We start from the raw sequence: 25,855 nt of genomic DNA, 5'->3' as shown, positions 1-25,855 counted from the left end.
CTGAGTCCTACTGAGCAGAACATCGCTCTGAGGCTGAGTCCTTCAGAGTAGAACACCATGCTGAGGCTGAGTCCTTCAGAGTAGAACTCCACGCTGAGGCTGAGTCCTTCAGAGTAGAACATCACACTGAGTCCTTCAGAGTAGAACATCACGCTGAGGCTGAGTCCTTCAGAGTAGAACATCCTGCTGAGGCTTAGTCCTTCAGAGTAGAACATCACGCTGAGGCTGAGTCCTTCAGCGTAGAACATCACGCTGAGGCTGAGTCCTTCAGAGTAGAACATCACACTGAGTCCTTCAGAGTAGAACATCATGCTGAGGCTGAGTCCTTCAGAGTAGAACATCCTGCTGAGGCTTAGTCCTTCAGAGTAGAACATCACTCTGATGCTGAGTCCTTCAGCGTAGAACATCCCGCTGAGACTGAGTCCTTCAGAGTAGAACACCACTCTGAGGGTGAGTCCTACAGAGCAAAACATCACACTGAGGCTGAGTCCTTCAGAGTAGAACATCTCACTGAGGCTGAGTCCTTCAGAGTAGAACATCATGCTGAGGCTGAGTCCTTCAGAGTAGAACATCACGCTGAGGCTGAGTCCTTCAGAGTAGAACATCCCACGCTGAGGCTGAGTCCTTCAGAGTAGAACACCACGCTGAGGCTGAGTCCTTCAGAGTAGAACATCACACTGAGTCCTTCAGAGTAGAACATCACGCTGAGGCTGAGTCCTTCAGAGTAGAACATCCCGCTGAGGCTGAGTCCTTCAGAGTAGAACATCACGCTGAGGCTGAGTCCTTCAGAGTAGAACATCCCTCTGAGGCTGAGTCCTTCAGAGTAGAACATCACGCTGAGGCTGAGTTCTTCAGAGTAGAACACCACGCTGAGAATGAGTCCTACAGAGTAGAACATCCCGCTGAGGCTGAGTCCTTCAGAGTAGAACATCACGCTGAGTCCTTCAGAGTAGAACACCACGCTGAGGCTGAGTCCTTCAGAGTAGAGCACCACGCTGAGGCTGAGTCCTTCAGAGTAGAACATCACACTGAGGCTGAGTCCTTCAGTGTAGAACATCACACTGAGTCCTTCAGAGTAGAACATCACGCTGAGGCTGAGTCCTACAGAGTAGAACATCACGCTGAGGCTGAGTCCTTCGGAGTAGAACATCACGCTGAGGCTGAGTCCTTCAGAGTAGAACATCCCGCTGAGGCTGAGTCCTTCAGAGTAGAACATCCCGCTGAGGCTGAGTCCTTCAGAGTAGAACATCACGCTGAGTCCTTCAGAGTAGAACACCACGCTGAGGGTGAGTCCTTCAGAGTAGAGCACCACGCTGAGGCTGAGTCCTTCAGAGTAGAACATCACACTGAGGCTGAGTCCTTCAGAGTAGAACATCACACTGAGTCCTTCAGAGTAGAACATCACGCTGAGGCTGAGTCCTTCAGAGTAGAACATCCCGCTGAGGCTGAGTCCTTCAGAGTAGAACATCATGCTGAGGCTGAGTCCTTCAGAGTAGAACATCACACTTAGGCTGAGTCCTTCAGAGTAGAACACCACACTGAGGCTGAGTCCTACTGAGCAGAACATCGCTCTGAGGCTGAGTCCTTCAGAGTAGAACACCATGCTGAGGCTGAGTCCTTCAGAGTAGAACTCCACGCTGAGGCTGAGTCCTTCAGAGTAGAACATCACACTGAGTCCTTCAGAGTAGAACATCACGCTGAGGCTGAGTCCTTCAGAGTAGAACATCCTGCTGAGGCTTAGTCCTTCAGAGTAGAACATCACGCTGAGGCTGAGTCCTTCAGCGTAGAACATCACGCTGAGGCTGAGTCCTTCAGAGTAGAACATCACACTGAGTCCTTCAGAGTAGAACATCATGCTGAGGCTGAGTCCTTCAGAGTAGAACATCCTGCTGAGGCTTAGTCCTTCAGAGTAGAACATCACTCTGATGCTGAGTCCTTCAGCGTAGAACATCCCGCTGAGACTGAGTCCTTCAGAGTAGAACACCACTCTGAGGGTGAGTCCTACAGAGCAAAACATCACACTGAGGCTGAGTCCTTCAGAGTAGAACATCTCACTGAGGCTGAGTCCTTCAGAGTAGAACATCATGCTGAGGCTGAGTCCTTCAGAGTAGAACATCACGCTGAGGCTGAGTCCTTCAGAGTAGAACATCCTGCTGAGGCTTAGTCCTTCAGAGTAGAACATCACGCTGAGGCTGAGTCCTTCAGCGTAGAACATCCCACTGAGACTGAGTCCTTCAGAGTAGAATACCACTCTGAGGCTGAGTCCTTCAGAGTAGAACATCACACTGAGTCCTTCAGAGTAGAACATCACGCCGAGGCTGAGTCCTTCAGAGTAGAACATCACGCTGAGGCTGAGTCCTTCAGAGTAGAACATCACGCTGAGGCTGAGTTCTTCAGAGTAGAACACCACGCTGAGGCTGAGTCCTACAGAGTAGAACATCCCGCTGAGGCTGAGTCCTTCAGAGTAGAACATCACGCTGAGTCCTTCAGAGTAGAACACCACGCTGAGGCTGAGTCCTTCAGAGTAGAGCACCACGCTGAGGCTGAGTCCTTCAGAGTAGAACATCACACTGAGGCTGAGTCCTTCAGAGTAGAACATCACACTGAGTCCTTCAGAGTAGAACATCACGCTGAGGCTGAGTCCTTCAGAGTAGAACATCCCGCTAAGGCTGAGTCCTTCAGAGTAGAACATCACGCTGAGGCTGAGTCCTTCAGAGTAGAACATCACGCTGAGGCTGAGTCCTTCAGAGTAGAACATCCCACGCTGAGGCTGAGTCCTTCAGAGTAGAACACCACGCTGAGGCTGAGTCCTTCAGAGTAGAACATCACACTGAGTCCTTCAGAGTAGAACATCACGCTGAGGCTGAGTCCTTCAGAGTAGAACATCACGATAAGGCTGAGTTCTTCAGAGTAGAACACCACACTGAGAATGAGTCCTATAGAGTAGAACATCCCGCTGAGGCTGAGTCCTTCAGAGTAGAACATCACGCTGAGTCCTTCAGAGTAGAACACCACGCTGAGGCTGAGTCCTTCAGAGTAGAGCACCACGCTGAGGCTGAGTCCTTCAGAGTAGAACATCACACTGAGGCTGAGTCCTTCAGAGTAGAACATCACACTGAGTCCTTCAGAGTAGAACATCACGCTGAGGCTGAGTCCTACAGAGTAGAACATCACGCTGAGGCTGAGTCCTTCGGAGTAGAACATCACGCTGAGGCTGAGTCCTTCAGAGTAGAACATCACGCTGAGGCTGAGTCCTTCAGAGTAGAACATCCCACGCTGAGGCTGAGTCCTTCAGAGTAGAACACCACGCTGAGGCTGAGTCCTTCAGAGTAGAACATCACACTGAGTCCTTCAGAGTAGAACATCACGCTGAGGCTGAGTCCTTCAGAGTAGAACACCACGCTGAGGCTGAGTCCTTCAGAGTAGAACATCACACTGAGTCCTTCAGAGTAGAACATCACGCTGAGGCTGAGTCCTTCAGAGTAGAACATCCCACTGAGGCTGAGTCCTTCAGAGTAGAACATCACGCTGAGGCTGAGTCCTTCAGAGTAGAACATCCCGCTAAGGCTGAGTCCTTCAGAGTAGAACATCACGCTGAGGCTGAGTCCTTCAGAGTAGAACATCACGCTGAGGCTGAGTCCTTCAGAGTAGAACATCCCACGCTGAGGCTGAGTCCTTCAGAGTAGAACACCACGCTGAGGCTGAGTCCTTCAGAGTAGAACATCACACTGAGTCCTTCAGAGTAGAACATCACGCTGAGGCTGAGTCCTTCAGAGTAGAACATCCCGCTGAGGCTGAGTCCTTCAGAGTAGAACATCACGCTGAGGCTGAGTCCTTCAGAGTAGAACATCCCTCTGAGGCTGAGTCCTTCAGAGTAGAACATCACGCTGAGGCTGAGTTCTTCAGAGTAGAACACCACGCTGAGAATGAGTCCTACAGAGTAGAACATCCCGCTGAGGCTGAGTCCTTCAGAGTAGAACATCACGCTGAGTCCTTCAGAGTAGAACACCACGCTGAGGCTGAGTCCTTCAGAGTAGAGCACCACGCTGAGGCTGAGTCCTTCAGAGTAGAACATCACACTGAGGCTGAGTCCTTCAGTGTAGAACATCACACTGAGTCCTTCAGAGTAGAACATCACGCTGAGGCTGAGTCCTACAGAGTAGAACATCACGCTGAGGCTGAGTCCTTCGGAGTAGAACATCACGCTGAGGCTGAGTCCTTCAGAGTAGAACATCCCGCTGAGGCTGAGTCCTTCAGAGTAGAACATCCCGCTGAGGCTGAGTCCTTCAGAGTAGAACATCACGCTGAGTCCTTCAGAGTAGAACACCACGCTGAGGGTGAGTCCTTCAGAGTAGAGCACCACGCTGAGGCTGAGTCCTTCAGAGTAGAACATCACACTGAGGCTGAGTCCTTCAGAGTAGAACATCACACTGAGTCCTTCAGAGTAGAACATCACGCTGAGGCTGAGTCCTTCAGAGTAGAACATCCCGCTGAGGCTGAGTCCTTCAGAGTAGAACATCATGCTGAGGCTGAGTCCTTCAGAGTAGAACATCACACTTAGGCTGAGTCCTTCAGAGTAGAACACCACACTGAGGCTGAGTCCTACTGAGCAGAACATCGCTCTGAGGCTGAGTCCTTCAGAGTAGAACACCATGCTGAGGCTGAGTCCTTCAGAGTAGAACTCCACGCTGAGGCTGAGTCCTTCAGAGTAGAACATCACACTGAGTCCTTCAGAGTAGAACATCACGCTGAGGCTGAGTCCTTCAGAGTAGAACATCCTGCTGAGGCTTAGTCCTTCAGAGTAGAACATCACGCTGAGGCTGAGTCCTTCAGCGTAGAACATCACGCTGAGGCTGAGTCCTTCAGAGTAGAACATCACACTGAGTCCTTCAGAGTAGAACATCATGCTGAGGCTGAGTCCTTCAGAGTAGAACATCCTGCTGAGGCTTAGTCCTTCAGAGTAGAACATCACTCTGATGCTGAGTCCTTCAGCGTAGAACATCCCGCTGAGACTGAGTCCTTCAGAGTAGAACACCACTCTGAGGGTGAGTCCTACAGAGCAAAACATCACACTGAGGCTGAGTCCTTCAGAGTAGAACATCTCACTGAGGCTGAGTCCTTCAGAGTAGAACATCATGCTGAGGCTGAGTCCTTCAGAGTAGAACATCACGCTGAGGCTGAGTCCTTCAGAGTAGAACATCCTGCTGAGGCTTAGTCCTTCAGAGTAGAACATCACGCTGAGGCTGAGTCCTTCAGCGTAGAACATCCCACTGAGACTGAGTCCTTCAGAGTAGAATACCACTCTGAGGCTGAGTCCTTCAGAGTAGAACATCACACTGAGTCCTTCAGAGTAGAACATCACGCCGAGGCTGAGTCCTTCAGAGTAGAACATCACGCTGAGGCTGAGTCCTTCAGAGTAGAACATCACGCTGAGGCTGAGTTCTTCAGAGTAGAACACCACGCTGAGGCTGAGTCCTACAGAGTAGAACATCCCGCTGAGGCTGAGTCCTTCAGAGTAGAACATCACGCTGAGTCCTTCAGAGTAGAACACCACGCTGAGGCTGAGTCCTTCAGAGTAGAGCACCACGCTGAGGCTGAGTCCTTCAGAGTAGAACATCACACTGAGGCTGAGTCCTTCAGAGTAGAACATCACACTGAGTCCTTCAGAGTAGAACATCACGCTGAGGCTGAGTCCTTCAGAGTAGAACATCCCGCTAAGGCTGAGTCCTTCAGAGTAGAACATCACGCTGAGGCTGAGTCCTTCAGAGTAGAACATCACGCTGAGGCTGAGTCCTTCAGAGTAGAACATCCCACGCTGAGGCTGAGTCCTTCAGAGTAGAACACCACGCTGAGGCTGAGTCCTTCAGAGTAGAACATCACACTGAGTCCTTCAGAGTAGAACATCACGCTGAGGCTGAGTCCTTCAGAGTAGAACATCCCACTGAGGCTGAGTCCTTCAGAGTAGAACATCACGCTGAGGCTGAGTCCTTCAGAGTAGAACATCCCTCTGAGGCTGAGTCCTTCAGAGTAGAACATCACGATAAGGCTGAGTTCTTCAGAGTAGAACACCACACTGAGAATGAGTCCTATAGAGTAGAACATCCCGCTGAGGCTGAGTCCTTCAGAGTAGAACATCACACTGAGTCCTTCAGAGTAGAACATCATGCTGAGGCTGAGTCCTTCAGAGTAGAACATCCTGCTGAGGCTTAGTCCTTCAGAGTAGAACATCACTCTGATGCTGAGTCCTTCAGCGTAGAACATCCCGCTGAGACTGAGTCCTTCAGAGTAGAACACCACTCTGAGGGTGAGTCCTACAGAGCAAAACATCACACTGAGGCTGAGTCCTTCAGAGTAGAACATCTCACTGAGGCTGAGTCCTTCAGAGTAGAACATCATGCTGAGGCTGAGTCCTTCAGAGTAGAACATCACGCTGAGGCTGAGTCCTTCAGAGTAGAACATCCTGCTGAGGCTTAGTCCTTCAGAGTAGAACATCACGCTGAGGCTGAGTCCTTCAGCGTAGAACATCCCACTGAGACTGAGTCCTTCAGAGTAGAATACCACTCTGAGGCTGAGTCCTTCAGAGTAGAACATCACACTGAGTCCTTCAGAGTAGAACATCACGCCGAGGCTGAGTCCTTCAGAGTAGAACATCACGCTGAGGCTGAGTCCTTCAGAGTAGAACATCACGCTGAGGCTGAGTTCTTCAGAGTAGAACACCACGCTGAGGCTGAGTCCTACAGAGTAGAACATCCCGCTGAGGCTGAGTCCTTCAGAGTAGAACATCACGCTGAGTCCTTCAGAGTAGAACACCACGCTGAGGCTGAGTCCTTCAGAGTAGAGCACCACGCTGAGGCTGAGTCCTTCAGAGTAGAACATCACACTGAGGCTGAGTCCTTCAGAGTAGAACATCACACTGAGTCCTTCAGAGTAGAACATCACGCTGAGGCTGAGTCCTTCAGAGTAGAACATCCCGCTAAGGCTGAGTCCTTCAGAGTAGAACATCACGCTGAGGCTGAGTCCTTCAGAGTAGAACATCACGCTGAGGCTGAGTCCTTCAGAGTAGAACATCCCACGCTGAGGCTGAGTCCTTCAGAGTAGAACACCACGCTGAGGCTGAGTCCTTCAGAGTAGAACATCACACTGAGTCCTTCAGAGTAGAACATCACGCTGAGGCTGAGTCCTTCAGAGTAGAACATCCCACTGAGGCTGAGTCCTTCAGAGTAGAACATCACGCTGAGGCTGAGTCCTTCAGAGTAGAACATCCCTCTGAGGCTGAGTCCTTCAGAGTAGAACATCACGATAAGGCTGAGTTCTTCAGAGTAGAACACCACACTGAGAATGAGTCCTATAGAGTAGAACATCCCGCTGAGGCTGAGTCCTTCAGAGTAGAACATCACGCTGAGTCCTTCAGAGTAGAACACCACGCTGAGGCTGAGTCCTTCAGAGTAGAGCACCACGCTGAGGCTGAGTCCTTCAGAGTAGAACATCACACTGAGGCTGAGTCCTTCAGAGTAGAACATCACACTGAGTCCTTCAGAGTAGAACATCACGCTGAGGCTGAGTCCTACAGAGTAGAACATCACGCTGAGGCTGAGTCCTTCGGAGTAGAACATCACGCTGAGGCTGAGTCCTTCAGAGTAGAACATCACGCTGAGGCTGAGTCCTTCAGAGTAGAACATCCCACGCTGAGGCTGAGTCCTTCAGAGTAGAACACCACGCTGAGGCTGAGTCCTTCAGAGTAGAACATCACACTGAGTCCTTCAGAGTAGAACATCACGCTGAGGCTGAGTCCTTCAGAGTAGAACACCACGCTGAGGCTGAGTCCTTCAGAGTAGAACATCACACTGAGTCCTTCAGAGTAGAACATCACGCTGAGGCTGAGTCCTTCAGAGTAGAACATCCCACTGAGGCTGAGTCCTTCAGAGTAGAACATCACGCTGAGGCTGAGTCCTTCAGAGTAGAACATCCCTCTGAGGCTGAGTCCTTCAGAGTAGAACATCACGATAAGGCTGAGTTCTTCAGAGTAGAACACCACACTGAGAATGAGTCCTACAGAGTAGAACATCCCGCTGAGGCTGAGAGTAGAACATCACGCTGAGTCCTTCAGAGTAGAACACCACGCTGAGGCTGAGTCCTTCAGAGTAGAGCACCACGCTGAGGCTGAGTCCTTCAGAGTAGAACATCACACTGAGGCTGAGTCCTTCAGAGTAGAACATCACACTGAGTCCTTCAGAGTAGAACATCACGCTGAGGCTGAGTCCTACAGAGTAGAACATCACGCTGAGGCTGAGTCCTTCGGAGTAGAACATCACGCTGAGGCTGAGTCCTTCAGAGTAGAACATCACGCTGAGGCTGAGTCCTTCAGAGTAGAACATCCCGCTGAGGCTGAGTCCTTCAGAGTAGAACATCACACTGAGTCCTTCAGAGTAGAACATCCCACGCTGAGGCTGAGTCCTTCAGAGTAGAACACCACGCTGAGGCTGAGTCCTTCAGAGTAGAACATCACACTGAGTCCTTCAGAGTAGAACATCACGCTGAGGCTGAGTCCTTCAGAGTAGAACATCCCGCTGAGGCTGAGTCCTTCAGAGTAGAACATCATGCTGAGGATGAGTCCTTCAGAGTAGAACATCACACTTAGGCTGAGTCCTTCAGAGTAGAACACCACACTGAGGCTGAGTCCTACTGAGCAGAACATCGCTCTGAGGCTGAGTCCTTCAGAGTAGAACACCATGCTGAGGCTGAGTCCTTCAGAGTAGAACACCACGCTGAGGCTGAGTCCTTCAGAGTAGAACATCACACTGAGTCCTTCAGAGTAGAACATCACGCTGAGGCTGAGTCCTTCAGAGTAGAACATCACGCTGAGGCTGAGTCCTTCAGAGTAGAACATCCCTCTGAGGCTGAGTCCTTCAGAGTAGAACATCACGCTGAGGCTGAGTTCTTCAGAGTAGAACACCACACTGAGAATGAGTCCTACAGAGTAGAACATCCCGCTGAGGCTGAGTCCTTCAGAGTAGAACATCACGCTGAGTCCTTCAGAGTAGAACACCACGCTGAGGCTGAGTCCTTCAGAGTAGAGCACCACGCTGAGGCTGAGTCCTTCAGAGTAGAACATCACACTGAGGCTGAGTCCTTCAGAGTAGAACATCACGCTGAGGCTGAGTCCTTCAGAGTAGAACATCACGCTGAGGCTGAGTCCTTCAGAGTAGAACATCCCACGCTGAGGCTGAGTCCTTCAGAGTAGAACACCACGCTGAGGCTGAGTCCTTCAGAGTAGAACATCACACTGAGTCCTTCAGAGTAGAACATCACGCTGAGGCTGAGTCCTTCAGAGTAGAACATCCCGCTGAGGCTGAGTCCTTCAGAGTAGAACATCATGCTGAGGCTGAGTCCTTCAGAGTAGAACATCACACTTAGGCTGAGTCCTTCAGAGTAGAACACCACACTGAGGCTGAGTCCTACTGAGCAGAACATCGCTCTGAGGCTGAGTCCTTCAGAGTAGAACACCATGCTGAGGCTGAGTCCTTCAGAGTAGAACACCACGCTGAGGCTGAGTCCTTCAGTGTAGAACATCACACTGAGTCCTTCAGAGTAGAACATCACGCTGAGGCTGACTCCTTCAGAGTAGAACATCCTGCTGAGGCTTAGTCCTTCAGAGTAGAACATCACGCTGAGGCTGAGTCCTTCAGCGTAGAACATCCCGCTGAGACTGAGTCCTTCAGAGTAGAACACCACTGTGAGGCTGAGTCCTACAGAGCAAAACATCACACTGAGGCTGAGTGCTTCAGAGTAGAACATCACGCTGAGGCTGAGTCCTTCAGAGTAGAACATCACACTGAGGCTGAGTCCTTCAGAGTAGAACATCCCGCTAAGGCTGAGTCCTTCAGAGTAGAACATCACGCTGAGGCTGAGTCCTTCAGAGTAGAACATCACGCTGAGGCTGAGTCCTTCAGAGTAGAACATCACACTGAGTCCTTCAGAGTAGAACATCACGCTGAGGCTGAGTCCTTCAGAGTAGAACATCCTGCTGAGGCTTAGTCCTTCGGAGTAGAACATCACGCTGATGCTGAGTCCTTCAGCGTAGAACATCCCGCTGAGACTGAGTCCTTCAGAGTAGAACACCACTCTGAGGGTGGGTCCTACAGAGCAAAACATCACACTGAGGCTGAGTCCTTCAGAGTAGAACATCTCACTGAGGCTGAGTCCTTCAGAGTAGAACATCACGCTGAGGCTGAGTCCTTCAGAGTAGAACATCCTGCTGAGGCTTAGTCCTTCAGAGTAGAACATCACGCTGAGGCTGAGTCCTTCAGCGTAGAACATCCCGCTGAGACTGAGTCCTTCAGAGTAGATCACCACTGTGAGGCTGAGTCCTACAGAGCAAAACATCACACTGAGGCTGAGTGCTTCAGAGTAGAACATCACGCTGAGGCTGAGTCCTTCAGAGTAGAACATCACACTGAGGCTGAGTCCTTCAGAGTAGAACATCCCGCTAAGGCTGAGTCCTTCAGAGTAGAACATCACGCTGAGGCTGAGTCCTTCAGAGTAGAACATCACGCTGAGGCTGAGTCCTTCAGAGTAGAACATCACACTGAGTCCTTCAGAGTAAAACATCACGCTGAGGCTGAGTCCTTCAGAGTAGAACATCCTGCTGAGGCTTAGTCCTTCGGAGTAGAACATCACGCTGATGCTGAGTCCTTCAGCGTAGAACATCCCGCTGAGACTGAGTCCTTCAGAGTAGAACACCACTCTGAGGGTGGGTCCTACAGAGCAAAACATCACACTGAGGCTGAGTCCTTCAGAGTAGAACATCTCACTGAGGCTGAGTCCTTCAGAGTAGAACATCACGCTGAGGCTGAGTCCTTCAGAGTAGAACATCACGCTGAGGCTGAGTCCTTCAGAGTAGAACATCCTGCTGAGGCTTAGTCCTTCAGAGTAGAACATCACGCTGAGGCTGAGTCATTCAGCGTAGAACATCCCACTGAGACTGAGTCCTTCAGAGTAGAATACCACTCTGAGGCTGAGTCCTTCAGAGTAGAACATCACGCCGAGGCTGAGTCCTTCAGAGTAGAACATCACGCTGAGGCTGAGTCCTTCAGAGTAGAACATCACCCTGAGGCTGAGTTCTTCAGAGTAGAACACCACGCTGAGGCTGAGTCCTACAGAGTAGAACATCCCGCTGAGGCTGAGTCCTTCAGAGTAGAACATCACGCTGAGTCCTTCAGAGTAGAACACCACGCTGAGGCTGAGTCCTTCAGAGTAGAGCACCACGCTGAGGCTGAGTCATTCAGAGTAGAACATCACACTGAGGCTGAGTCCTTCAGAGTAGAACATCACACTGAGTCCTTCAGAGTAGAACATCACGCTGAGGCTGAGTCCTTCAGAGTAGAACATCCCGCTAAGGCTGAGTCCTTCAGAGTAGAACATCACGCTGAGGCTGAGTCCTTCAGAGTAGAACATCACGCTGAGGCTGAGTCCTTCAGAGTAGAACATCCCACGCTGAGGCTGAGTCCTTCAGAGTAGAACACCACGCTGAGGCTGAGTCCTTCAGAGTAGAACATCACACTGAGTCCTTCAGAGTAGAACATCACGCTGAGGCTGAGTCCTTCAGAGTAGAACATCCCGCTGAGGCTGAGTCCTTCAGAGTAGAACATCACGCTGAGGCTGAGTCCTTCAGAGTAGAACATCCCTCTGAGGCTGAGTCCTTCAGAGTAGAACATCACGCTGAGGCTGAGTTCTTCAGAGTAGAACACCACGCTGAGAATGAGTCCTACAGAGTAGAACATCCCGCTGAGGCTGAGTCCTTCAGAGTAGAACATCACGCTGAGTCCTTCAGAGTAGAACACCACGCTGAGGCTGAGTCCTTCAGAGTAGAGCACCACGCTGAGGCTGAGTCCTTCAGAGTAGAACATCACACTGAGGCTGAGTCCTTCAGTGTAGAACATCACACTGAGTCCTTCAGAGTAGAACATCACGCTGAGGCTGAGTCCTTCGGAGTAGAACATCACGCTGAGGCTGAGTCCTTCAGAGTAGAACATCACGCTGAGGCTGAGTCCTTCGGAGTAGAACATCACGCTGAGGCTGAGTCCTTCAGAGTAGAACATCACGCTGAGGCTGAGTCCTTCAGAGTAGAACATCCCGCTGAGGCTGAGTCCTTCAGAGTAGAACATCCCGCTGAGGCTGAGTCCTTCAGAGTAGAACATCATGCTGGGGCTGAGTCCTTCAGAGTAGAACATCCCTCTGAGGCTGAGTCCTTCAGAGTAGAACATCACGCTGAGGCTGAGTTCTTCAGAGTAGAACACCACGCTGAGAATGAGTCCTACAGAGTAGAACATCCCGCTGAGGCTGAGTCCTTCAGAGTAGAACATCACGCTGAGTCCTTCAGAGTAGAACACCACGCTGAGGCTGAGTCCTTCAGAGTAGAGCACCACGCTGAGGCTGAGTCCTTCAGAGTAGAACATCACACTGAGGCTGAGTCCTTCAGTGTAGAACATCACACTGAGTCCTTCAGAGTAGAACATCACGCTGAGGCTGAGTCCTACAGAGTAGAACATCACGCTGAGGCTGAGTCCTTCGGAGTAGAACATCACGCTGAGGCTGAGTCCTTCAGAGTAGAACATCACACTGAGTCCTTCAGAGTAGAACATCACGCTGAGGCTGAGTCCTTCAGAGTAGAACATCCCGCTGAGGCTGAGTCCTTCAGAGTAGAACATCATGCTGAGGCTGAGTCCTTCAGAGTAGAACATCACACTTAGGCTGAGTCCTTCAGAGTAGAACACCACACTGAGGCTGAGTCCTACTGAGCAGAACATCGCTCTGAGGCTGAGTCCTTCAGAGTAGAACACCATGCTGAGGCTGAGTCCTTCAGAGTAGAACACCACGCTGAGGCTGAGTCCTTCAGTGTAGAACATCACACTGAGTCCTTCAGAGTAGAACATCACGCTGAGGCTGACTCCTTCAGAGTAGAACATCCTGCTGAGGCTTAGTCCTTCAGAGTAGAACATCACGCTGAGGCTGAGTCCTTCAGCGTAGAACATCCCGCTGAGACTGAGTCCTTCAGAGTAGAACACCACTGTGAGGCTGAGTCCTACAGAGCAAAACATCACACTGAGGCTGAGTGCTTCAGAGTAGAACATCACGCTGAGGCTGAGTCCTTCAGAGTAGAACATCACACTGAGGCTGAGTCCTTCAGAGTAGAACATCCCGCTAAGGCTGAGTCCTTCAGAGTAGAACATCACGCTGAGGCTGAGTCCTTCAGAGTAGAACATCACGCTGAGGCTGAGTCCTTCAGAGTAGAACATCACACTGAGTCCTTCAGAGTAGAACATCACGCTGAGGCTGAGTCCTTCAGAGTAGAACATCCTGCTGAGGCTTAGTCCTTCGGAGTAGAACATCACGCTGATGCTGAGTCCTTCAGCGTAGAACATCCCGCTGAGACTGAGTCCTTCAGAGTAGAACACCACTCTGAGGGTGGGTCCTACAGAGCAAAACATCACACTGAGGCTGAGTCCTTCAGAGTAGAACATCTCACTGAGGCTGAGTCCTTCAGAGTAGAACATCACGCTGAGGCTGAGTCCTTCAGAGTAGAACATCCTGCTGAGGCTTAGTCCTTCAGAGTAGAACATCACGCTGAGGCTGAGTCCTTCAGCGTAGAACATCCCGCTGAGACTGAGTCCTTCAGAGTAGATCACCACTGTGAGGCTGAGTCCTACAGAGCAAAACATCACACTGAGGCTGAGTGCTTCAGAGTAGAACATCACGCTGAGGCTGAGTCCTTCAGAGTAGAACATCACACTGAGGCTGAGTCCTTCAGAGTAGAACATCCCGCTAAGGCTGAGTCCTTCAGAGTAGAACATCACGCTGAGGCTGAGTCCTTCAGAGTAGAACATCACGCTGAGGCTGAGTCCTTCAGAGTAGAACATCACACTGAGTCCTTCAGAGTAAAACATCACGCTGAGGCTGAGTCCTTCAGAGTAGAACATCCTGCTGAGGCTTAGTCCTTCGGAGTAGAACATCACGCTGATGCTGAGTCCTTCAGCGTAGAACATCCCGCTGAGACTGAGTCCTTCAGAGTAGAACACCACTCTGAGGGTGGGTCCTACAGAGCAAAACATCACACTGAGGCTGAGTCCTTCAGAGTAGAACATCTCACTGAGGCTGAGTCCTTCAGAGTAGAACATCACGCTGAGGCTGAGTCCTTCAGAGTAGAACATCACGCTGAGGCTGAGTCCTTCAGAGTAGAACATCCTGCTGAGGCTTAGTCCTTCAGAGTAGAACATCACGCTGAGGCTGAGTCATTCAGCGTAGAACATCCCACTGAGACTGAGTCCTTCAGAGTAGAATACCACTCTGAGGCTGAGTCCTTCAGAGTAGAACATCACGCCGAGGCTGAGTCCTTCAGAGTAGAACATCACGCTGAGGCTGAGTCCTTCAGAGTAGAACATCACCCTGAGGCTGAGTTCTTCAGAGTAGAACACCACGCTGAGGCTGAGTCCTACAGAGTAGAACATCCCGCTGAGGCTGAGTCCTTCAGAGTAGAACATCACGCTGAGTCCTTCAGAGTAGAACACCACGCTGAGGCTGAGTCCTTCAGAGTAGAGCACCACGCTGAGGCTGAGTCATTCAGAGTAGAACATCACACTGAGGCTGAGTCCTTCAGAGTAGAACATCACACTGAGTCCTTCAGAGTAGAACATCACGCTGAGGCTGAGTCCTTCAGAGTAGAACATCCCGCTAAGGCTGAGTCCTTCAGAGTAGAACATCACGCTGAGGCTGAGTCCTTCAGAGTAGAACATCACGCTGAGGCTGAGTCCTTCAGAGTAGAACATCCCACGCTGAGGCTGAGTCCTTCAGAGTAGAACACCACGCTGAGGCTGAGTCCTTCAGAGTAGAACATCACACTGAGTCCTTCAGAGTAGAACATCACGCTGAGGCTGAGTCCTTCAGAGTAGAACATCCCGCTGAGGCTGAGTCCTTCAGAGTAGAACATCACGCTGAGGCTGAGTCCTTCAGAGTAGAACATCCCTCTGAGGCTGAGTCCTTCAGAGTAGAACATCACGCTGAGGCTGAGTTCTTCAGAGTAGAACACCACGCTGAGAATGAGTCCTACAGAGTAGAACATCCCGCTGAGGCTGAGTCCTTCAGAGTAGAACATCACGCTGAGTCCTTCAGAGTAGAACACCACGCTGAGGCTGAGTCCTTCAGAGTAGAGCACCACGCTGAGGCTGAGTCCTTCAGAGTAGAACATCACACTGAGGCTGAGTCCTTCAGTGTAGAACATCACACTGAGTCCTTCAGAGTAGAACATCACGCTGAGGCTGAGTCCTTCGGAGTAGAACATCACGCTGAGGCTGAGTCCTTCAGAGTAGAACATCACGCTGAGGCTGAGTCCTTCGGAGTAGAACATCACGCTGAGGCTGAGTCCTTCAGAGTAGAACATCACGCTGAGGCTGAGTCCTTCAGAGTAGAACATCCCGCTGAGGCTGAGTCCTTCAGAGTAGAACATCCCGCTGAGGCTGAGTCCTTCAGAGTAGAACATCATGCTGGGGCTGAGTCCTTCAGAGTAGAACATCCCTCTGAGGCTGAGTCCTTCAGAGTAGAACATCACGCTGAGGCTGAGTTCTTCAGAGTAGAACACCACGCTGAGAATGAGTCCTACAGAGTAGAACATCCCGCTGAGGCTGAGTCCTTCAGAGTAGAACATCACGCTGAGTCCTTCAGAGTAGAACACCACGCTGAGGCTGAGTCCTTCAGAGTAGAGCACCACGCTGAGGCTGAGTCCTTCAGAGTAGAACATCACACTGAGGCTGAGTCCTTCAGTGTAGAACATCACACTGAGTCCTTCAGAGTAGAACATCACGCTGAGGCTGAGTCCTACAGAGTAGAACATCACGCTGAGGCTGAGTCCTTCGGAGTAGAACATCACGCTGAGGCTGAGTCCTTCAGAGTAGAACATCACGCTGAGGCTGAGTCCTTCAGAGTAGAACATCCCGCTGAGGCTGAGTCCTTCAGAGTAGAACATCCCGCTGAGGCTGAGTCCTTCAGAGTAGAACATCATGCTGGGGCTGAGTCCTTCAGAGTAGAACATCCCTCTGAGGCTGAGTCCTTCAGAGTAGAACATCACGCTGAGGCTGAGTTCTTCAGAGTAGAACACCACGCTGAGGCTGAGTTCTACAGAGTAGAACATCCCGCTGAGGCTGAGTCCTTCAGAGTAGAACATCACGCTGAGTCCTTCAGAGTAGAACACCACGCTGAGGCTGAGTCCTTCAGAGTAGAGCACCACGCTGAGCCTGAGTCCTTCAGAGTAGAACATCACGCTGAGGCTGAGTCCTTCAGAGTAGAACATCACGCTGAGGCTGAGTCCTTCAGAGTAGAACATCATGCTGAGGCTGAGTCCTTCGGAGTAGAACATCACGCTGAGGCTGAGTCCTTCAGAGTAGAACATCACGCTGAGGCTGAGTCCTTCAGAGTAGAACATCCCGCTGAGGCTGAGTCCTTCAGAGTAGAACATCCCACGCTGAGGCTGAGTCCTTCAGAGTAGAACACCACGCTGAGGCTGAGTCCTTCAGAGTAGAACATCACACTGAGTCCTTCAGAGTAGAACATCACGCTGAGGCTGAGTCCTTCAGAGTAGAACATCCCGCTGAGGCTGAGTCCTTCAGAGTAGAACATCACGCTGAGGCTGAGTCCTTCAGAGTAGAACATCCCTCTGAGGCTGAGTCCTTCAGAGTAGAACATCACGCTGAGGCTGAGTTCTTCAGAGTAGAACATCACGCTGAGGCTGAGTCCTTCAGAGTAGAACATCCCGCTGAGGCTGAGTCCTTCAGAGTAGAACATCCCACGCTGAGGCTGAGTCCTTCAGAGTAGAACACCACGCTGAGGCTGAGTCCTTCAGAGTAGAACATCACACTGAGTCCTTCAGAGTAGAACATCCCGCTGAGGCTGAGTCCTTCAGAGTAGAACATCACGCTGAGGCTGAGTCCTTCAGAGTAGAACATCCCTCTGAGGCTGAGTCCTTCAGAGTAGAACATCACGCTGAGGCTGAGTTCTTCAGAGTAGAACATCACGCTGAGGCTGAGTCCTTCAGAGTAGAACATCGCGCTGAGGCTGAGTCCTTCAGATTAGAACTTCATGCTGAGGCTGAGTCCTAAATGACACCCTATCCCCTATATAGTGCACTAATTTTGATCAGAGCCCTATGAGCCCTCTGGTTAAAAGTAGTGGACTATATAGGGGATAGGGTGCCATTTGGTTCTCAGGAGAAGATACGTTTTTTTATTCCTGTCATCATGAATGCCGTCTTTGTTCAGCTTAATGATACTGCAGTTACTGTAGAGCCATGTTAGGATCAACGTGACCAAGTTGTTAAGCCTTGTTCACATTGGTAGTTTGAAGTGACTCAAATCCAAGTTTTGGCATATCTGATTCATCTTTTCTTTTTTTTTTTCAGTCTGATATTTCAAGCCACATATTCAAACCACTTCCGTATGTAGTTTAAAATCAGATACAAATCTGATTCCTGACCATGTGACTTGTGTCTGAACGGTCAAATCTGATTTATTTTTCCCTCAAGTGGTTATTTGGCATATATTGTTGGTTGCTAGTTATTCTGTTGACAGTTTTGACCAGAACATTTGGTAGCTAACTAGCTTGTTATTTATTAACAGACAAATTAGTGAATGTGCTATGAAGGTAAACAGCTAGCTAGTTGACTGCTATGGCTAGCCATAAAGGACTCGTTTTGAAAGTTATATTATCCCGCCTGGCTTTAAAAGTGTTCTTTACACTATGATTTTGAACATTCAAAGCAACTGGGGGGAAAAGTCCATTGCAGGCATTTTCGTCACCTTAGCTTGCTACATAACCTCTGAGTGAAAGGAATCACGAGCACCACCAACCAATCACAACCTACAACACTGCTCACACACCCTTCATTACTATGACAACGAGCGTAACCATGTCAGCGAATGACTGCTGTCTGCTGTCTGGACACATCTGATTCGGTCACATGTCAACGGGCTGTTTGGACAGTCAGTATTGATCTGAGCATTAAGCCCTGCACTGTGAATAAGGCTTTAGTGAGACGAGAATAGAATAGAAGAGAGAGATGGATAGTAGAGAGAGATGTGTAGACGAGAGAGATGGGTAGACGAGAATAGAATAGAAGAGAGAGATGGATAGTAGAGAGAGATGGGTAGACGAGAGAGACGGGTAGACGAGAGAGATGGGTAGACGAGAGAGATCGGTAGACGAGAATAGAATAGAAGAGAGAGATGGATAGTAGAGAGAGATGGGTAGACGAGAGAGATGTGTAGACGAGAGAGATGGGTAGACGAGAGAGATGGGTAGACGAGAATAGAATAGAAGAGAGAGATGGATAGTAGAGAGAGATGGGTAGACGAGAGAGACGGGTAGACGAGTGAGATGGGTAGACGAGAGAGATGGGTAGACGAGAGAGATGGGTAGACGAGAGAGATAGAGAGACGGGTAGACGAGAGAGATAGAGAGAGGTAGACGAGTGAGATAGGTAGACAAGTGAGATGGGTAGACGAGAGAGATGGGTAGACGAGAGAGATGGGTAGACGAGAGAGAAGGGTAGACGAGAGAGATGGGTAGACGAGAGAGATGGGTAGACGAGAGAGATGGGTAGACGAGAGAGACGGGTAGACGAGAGAGATGGGTAGACGAGAGAGACAGGTAGACGAGAGAGACGGGTAGACGAGAGAGATAGAGAGACGGGTAGACGAGAGAGACGGGTAGACGAGAGAGATAGAGAGACGGGTAGACGAGAGAGATAGAGAGACGGGTAGACGAGAGAGATAGAGAGACGGGTAGACGAGAGAGATAGAGAGACGGGTAGACGAGAGAGATAGAGAGATGGGTAGACGAGAGAGACGGATAAAAGTGAAGAGATGCAGTGTCTTCAGAAAGTTTTCATACCCCTTGCCTTATTCCACATTTTGTTGTGTTACAGCCTCAATTCAAAATGGATTACATAGATTTTTGCCAATTGAAAATTAAATCCAGAACTATCTCATTTACATAAGTGTTCATACCCCAAGTGAACTCCTTACAGAAGAACCTTTGGCAGCAATTACAGCTGTGAGTCTTTCTGGGTGAGTCTCTAAGAGCTTTTCACACATGGATTGTGCAACTCCCCAACGGGCTGGGGAAGCGAAGGTCGAGTCATGTGTCCTCCGAAACATGACCCGCCAAACCGCGCTTCTTAACACCCGCCCACTTAACCCGGAAGCCAGCCACACAAATGATGTCAGAGGAAACAACGCTCAACTGATGACCGAGGCCAGCCTGCAGGCGCCCGGCCCCAACTCCTGTGGCAAGAGGCTGCTTGGGGCTGATGGATGTTTCCCAGCATTGTCATATGTCCCTATCTGAATGGCCTGTGTTACCTGGAACTAGTTCCCCATCTGTCCCTATCTGAATGGCTTCCTGGAACTAGTTCCCCATCTGTCCCTATCTGAATGGCCTGTGTTACCTGGAACTAGTTCCCCATCTGTCCCTATCTGAATGGCCTGTGTTACCTGGAACTAGTTCCCCATCTGTCCCTATCTGAATGGCCTGTGTTACCTGGAACTAGTTCCCCATCTGTCCCTATCTGATTGGCCTGTGTTACCTGGAACTAGTTCCCCATCTGTCCCTATCTGAATGGCCTGTGTTACCTGGAACTAGTTCCCCATCTGTCCCTATCTGAATGGCTTCCCGGAACTAGTTCCCCATCTGTCCCTATCTGAATGGCTTCCTGGAACTAGTTCCCCAACTGTCCCTATCTGAACTTGCCTGTCAAGGAAGTAGTCTCCATCTGTTCTCATCCTCCATCCTGTAGTGAAGTAGACTGAGAACAGCAAGAAGAAAGTTCCAATCAGCGCTGGTCCCATGTCACAAGTCTTGGAAACCGAAGGCAGCAGCATGATGTTTAAGAGGACGGGAGTGACTGTGAGAGGTTCGGAGCAGATTGACATAAGGAATAGCTTTTCACTGCACTGGTGCCTGATCTACCTGCACCTTCATTGATGGGATTGGCTGTGTCTGCAACGACGATGCTGACTCCAGCAGCGGTTTCGTCGTCGGGTTTGTCTCCGTTCTCTGGATCTGACGGGGCACCGCTTGCCGTGGAAGGACTTGTTGCCGGGAGCAGCGGGCGTACGATATCCTGCTTCTCGTAGACCTGTGAAAAGGTTCAACGAATTGTGTGAAATGGGCATATTTCTCCATTCCCTTCTCCAGCTGTTGTGTTAGGCAGTTCAAAGGTGAGAAATGTCTCAGTCCCTGGAGCAAAAACGTTGTGCTATCCAGGAACACGAGTACAGGACATCAATAAGATGCTCCCAAACATTTTATACCAGCGTCAGGAAATTGAGTCTATCACAGTTCATGTGGGATTCAAGGACATTATGAAGGGCAGCTCAGAACAACTGAAGATGGGATTTTAAAGAACTGATTGGGTCTCTACTTGACACCAACAAACGCCCCATAATATCCGTCCCTCTGCCCTCCCTAAATCGTGGTATTGAACGTTTCATCAGACTTTTATCCCTCCATAACTGGCTACAAGACTATTGCAGCTCTGTGGGTGTAACATTTATTGACAATGTTGATACCTTCTGGAAACAAAGCTTGTTTTATAAGGAGGATGGGATCCACCCAAATCATTTGCATTCCTATATCCTTTCACCATTTAAAAAAAACAGAAATACCTCATTTACATAAGTATTCAGACCCTTTGATATGTGACTCGAAATGGAACTCAAGTGCATCCTGTTTCCATTGATCATCCTTGAGATGTTTCTACAACTTGATTGGAGTCCACCTGTGGAAAATTCAATTGATTAGACCTGATTTGGAAAAGTACACATCACATGTCTATATAAGGTCCCACAGTTGACAGTGCGTGTTAGAGCAAAAACCAAGTCATGAGGTCAAAGGAATTGTCTGTAGAGCTCAGAGACAGGATTGTGTCGAGGCAAAGAGCTGAGGAAGGGTACCAAAAAATGTCTGCAGCATTAAAGGTCCCCAAGAACACAGTGGCCTCCATCATTCTTAAAAGGAAAAAGTTTGGAACCACCAAGACTCTTCCTAGAGCTGGTCGCCCGGCCAACTGAGCAATCGGGGTGGGAAGGGCCTTGGTCAGGGAGGTGACCAAGAACCCAATGGTCACTCTGACAGAGCTCCAGAGTTCCTCTGTGGAGATGGGAGAACCTTCCAGAATCACAACCATCTCTGCAGCCCTCCATCAATCAGGCCTTTATGGTAGAAGTAAAAGGCACATGACAGCTTGTTTGGAGTTTTCCAAAAAGCACCTAAAGACTTTCAGATGATGAGAAACAAGTTTCTCTGGTCTGATGAAACCAAGATTGAACTCTTTGGTCTGAATGCCAATCGTCACGTCTGGAGGAAACCTGCACCATCCCTATGGTGAAGCATGGTGGTGGCAGCATCATGCTGTGGAGATGTTTTTTCAGCAGCACGGACTGAGAGACTAGTCAGGATAGAGGCAAAGACGAACAAAGCAAAATACAGAGAGGTCCTTGATGAAAAACTGCTCCAGAGCGCTCAGGACCTCAGACTGGGGCAAAGGTTCACCTTCTAATAGGACAACGACCCTAAGCACACAGCCAAGACAATTTTAGAATAAGGCTGTAACGTAACAAAATGCCTCTGCCGTAATCATGTGCCTATGAACCTGTTATACTGTTATACTGTCAGAGTTATACTGTTAGAACTGAGGCGGTGTGCCCTTGTAGGAAGTCCACTGTGTGCAGCTCACCCTGCACTAACAGAAATAACATGATCATGTCTACTTCTGCTAAGCTTTCCGGTAAAGCAATGACAACAATCAAGCATCCCAGAAAAGTGCTAAAAATGGCCCACGTTTTTTATTTATTTATTTTTATTTTATTTATTTATTTCACCTTTATTATTTTACGTTAACATATGTAGCCTAAGAAACAAGATCTATGAAGTCATTAACTTGCTAGTAAACAATGACATTCATATTCATATCTCTGAAACTCACTTAGATAATACCTTTGATACAGTGGTAGCAATACAAGGTTATAACATCTACAGAAAAGACAGAAATGCACATTTGGGCAGTGTTGAAGTAATATGGCTACAGGTTCATCTGCCTCACCTAAAGCCATTCTGGTGGGAAGCTGCTATAGACCACCAAGTGTTAACAGTCAGTATCTGGATAATGTGTGAAATGCTTGATAATGTATGTGATATCAACAGAGGTATATTTTCTGGGTGATTTAAATATTGACTGGCTCTCGTTAAGCTGCCCACTCAAGAAAAACTGCCTGCAGCCTGGTTCAGGTTGTCAGTCAACCTACCAGGGTAGTTACAAACAGCACAGGAAATAAATCATCAACATGTATTGATCACATCTTTACTAACGCTGCAGATATTTGCTTTAAAGCGGTATCCAAATCCATAGGATGTAGTGATCACAATATAGTTGCCATATCTAGGAAAACCAAAGTTCCAATGGCTGGACCTAATATAGTGTATAAAAGGTCTTACATGAAGTTTAGTAGTGATTCTTATGTTGATGTAAAGAATATTTGTTGGTCTGTGGTGTCTAATGAGGAGCAGCCAGATGCTCTACTTGACACATTTATGAAATTGCTTATTCCAGTTGCTAATAAGTAGGCACCCATTAAGACCCACCGGGGTCTGAAAATCTGGATGGAAAATGACTTAGGCTTATAGTGGATGATATTGTCACTCCTATTTGCCATATCTTCAATTTAAGCCTACTAGAAAGTGTGTGCCCTCAGGACTGGAGGGAAACGAAAGTCATTCCACTATCTAAGAATAGTAAGACGGCTGGCTCAAATAGTCGACCAATCAGCCTGTTACCAACCCTTAGTAAACTTTTGGAATAAATTGTGTTTGACACGATACAATGCTATTTTACAGTAAACAAATTGACAACAGACTTTCAGCACGCTTATAGGGAAGGACATTCAACAAACACAGCACTCACACAAATGACTGATGATTGGCTGAGAGAAATTGATGATAAAAAGATTGTGGGGACTGTTGTGTTCTACTTCAGTGCGGCTTTTTACATTATTGATCATAGTCTGCTGCTGTAAAAACATATGTGTTATGGCTTTACACCCCCTGCTATAATGTGGATAAAGAGTTACCTGTCTAACAGAACACAAAGGGTGTTCTTTAATGGAAGCCTCTCCAACATAATCCAGGTGGAATCAGGAATTCCCCAGGGCAGCTGTCTTGGCCCCTTACTTTTTAAAATCTTTACTAACGACTGGCCTTGAGTAAAGCTGGTGTGTCTTTGTATGCAGATGACTCAACACTGTACACGTCAGCTACTACAGCAACTGAAATGACTCCAACACTCAACAAAAGCTGCAGTTAGTTTCAGAGTGGGTGGCAAGGAATAAGTTAGTCCTAAATATTTATAAAACTAAAGGCATTGTATTTGGGACAAATCATTCACTAAACCCTAAACCTCAACTAAATATTGTAATGAATAGTAGCTAAGATGGGGAGAAGTCTGTCTATAATAAAGCGATACTCTGCCTTCTTAACAACACTATCAACAAGGCAGGTCCTACAGGCCCTAGTTTCAACCTTAACAGCACTATCAACAAGGCAGGTCCTACAGGCCCTAGTTTCTACCTTCTTAACAGCACTATCAACAAGGCAGGCCCTAGTTTCTACCTTCTTAACAGCACTATCAACAAGGCAGGTCCTACAGGCCCTAGTTTCTACCTTCTTAACAACACTATCAACAAGGCAGGTCCTACAGGCCCTAGTTTCTACCTTCTTAACAACAGTATCAACAAGGCAGATCCTACAGGCCCTAGTTTCTACCTTCTTAACAGCACTATCAACAAGGCAGGTCCTACAGGCCCTAGTTTCTACCTTCTTAACAACACTATCAACAAGGCAGGTCCTACAGGCCCTAGTTTCTACCTTCTTAACAACACTATCAACAAGGCAGGTCCTACAGGCCCTAGTTTATACCTTCTTAACAACAGTATCAAAAAGGCAGGTCCTACAGGCCCTCGTTTTGTCGCCCCTTGACTGCTGTTCAGTCATGTGGTAAGGTGCCACAAAGAAGGACTTAGGAAAATTGCAATTGGCTCAAAACAGGGCAGCACGGCTGGCCCTTGGATGGACACAGAGAGCTGATATTAATAATATGCATGTCAATCCCTCCTGGCTGAAAGTGGTGGAGAGATTGGCTTCATCATTACTTGTATTTGTGAGGTATTGACAAGCTGAATGCACCGAGCTGTCTGTCTAAACTACTGGCACACAGCTCAGACACCCATGCATACCCCACAAGACATGCCACCAGAGGTCTGTCTAAACTACTGGCACACAGCTCAGACACCCATGCATACCTCACAAGACATGCCACAAGAGGTCTCTTCACAGTCCCCAAGTCCAGAACAGACTATGGGAGGCACACAATACTACATAGAGCCATGACTACATGGAACTCTATTCTACATCAAGTAACTGATACAAGCAGTAAAATCTGATTTAAAAAACAGATAAAACTACACCTTATGGAGCAGCGGGGACTGTGAAGAGACACAAACATAGGCACAGTCACACGCATACACACACATGATAACATACGCACTATACACACACGTACACATGGATTTTGTGTTGTAGATATGTGGTAGTAGAGTAGGGGCATGAGGTAACACACTTATTATGTTGTTAAATCTGTTGTGAATGTATTGTAATGTTTTTAAAATTGTATAACTGCCTTTATTTTGCTGGACCCCAGGAAGAGTAGCTGCTGCCTTGACAGGAACTAATGGGGATCCATAATAAACCCCAGGAAGAGTAGCTGCTGCCTTGGCAGGAACTAATGGGGATCCGTAATAAACCCCAGGAAGAGTAGCTGCTGCCTTGGCAGGAACTAATGGGGATCCATAATAAACCCCAGGAAGAGTAGCTGCCGCCTTGACAGGAACTAATGGGGATCCATAATAAACCCCAGGAAGAGTAGCTGTTGCCTTGGCAGGAACTAATGGGGATCCATAATAAACCCCAGGAAGAGTAGCTGCTGCCTTGGCAGGAACTAATGGGGATCCATAATAAACCCCAGGAAGAGTAGCTGCTGCCTTGGCAGGAACTAATGGGGATCCATAATAAACTCCAGGAAGAGTAGCTGCTGCCTTGGCAGGAACTAATGGGGATCCATAATAAACCCCAGGAAGAGTAGCTGCTGTCTTGGCAGGAACGTATTTATTTATTTTAGATTTTTTGTAACCTTTATTTATCTAGGCAAGTCAGTTAAAAACAAATTCTTATTTACAGTGAAGGCCTAGGAACTGTGGGTTGATAACTAATACAAATACAGTTATTAAACTCTGTAACTGTTTTAAAGTCACCATTGACCTCATGGTGAAATCCCTGTGCAGTTTCCTTCCTCTCCAGCATCTGAGTTAGGAAGGACGCCTGTATCTTTGTAGTGACTGGGTGTATTGATACATCATCCAGAGTGTAATTAATAACTTCACCGTGCTCAAAGGGATATTCAATGTCTGCTTATTTTCTACCAATAGGTGCCCTTCTTTGTGAGGCATTGGAAAACCTCCCTGGTCTTTCTGGTTGAATCTGTGTTTGAAATTCACTGCTGGACTGAGGGACCATACAGTTATCTGTATGTGTGGGGGTACATAGCATTGGTTGTCATTTCAAAAATCATGTTAAACACTATTTTTGAACACAGAGTGAGTCCATGCAACGTATTATGAGACTTGTTGAGCAAATCTTTACTCCTGAACTTATTTAGGCTTGCCACAACAAAGGAGTCGAAAACCTATTGACCGAAGACATTTCA

General features: G+C 48.6%; 1 protein-coding gene across 5 annotated transcripts in view; it reads left to right on the top strand.

Annotated features, from left to right (window-relative positions):
* The window catches only part of LOC106591480 (attractin), a 752,137-nt gene that overhangs the window by 384,250 nt on the left and 342,032 nt on the right, over positions 1-25,855 (top strand). The gene's annotated exons all lie outside the window — the stretch shown is intronic.

The sequence above is a fragment of the Salmo salar genome, chromosome 09, assembly GCF_965601325.2.
Source record: "Salmo salar chromosome 09, fSalSal1, whole genome shotgun sequence".
Taxonomy (NCBI): Eukaryota; Metazoa; Chordata; class Actinopteri; order Salmoniformes; family Salmonidae; genus Salmo; species Salmo salar.
Note: the sequence above shows the minus strand (reverse complement) of the source record. Positions and strands in the feature narration are given on the sequence as shown.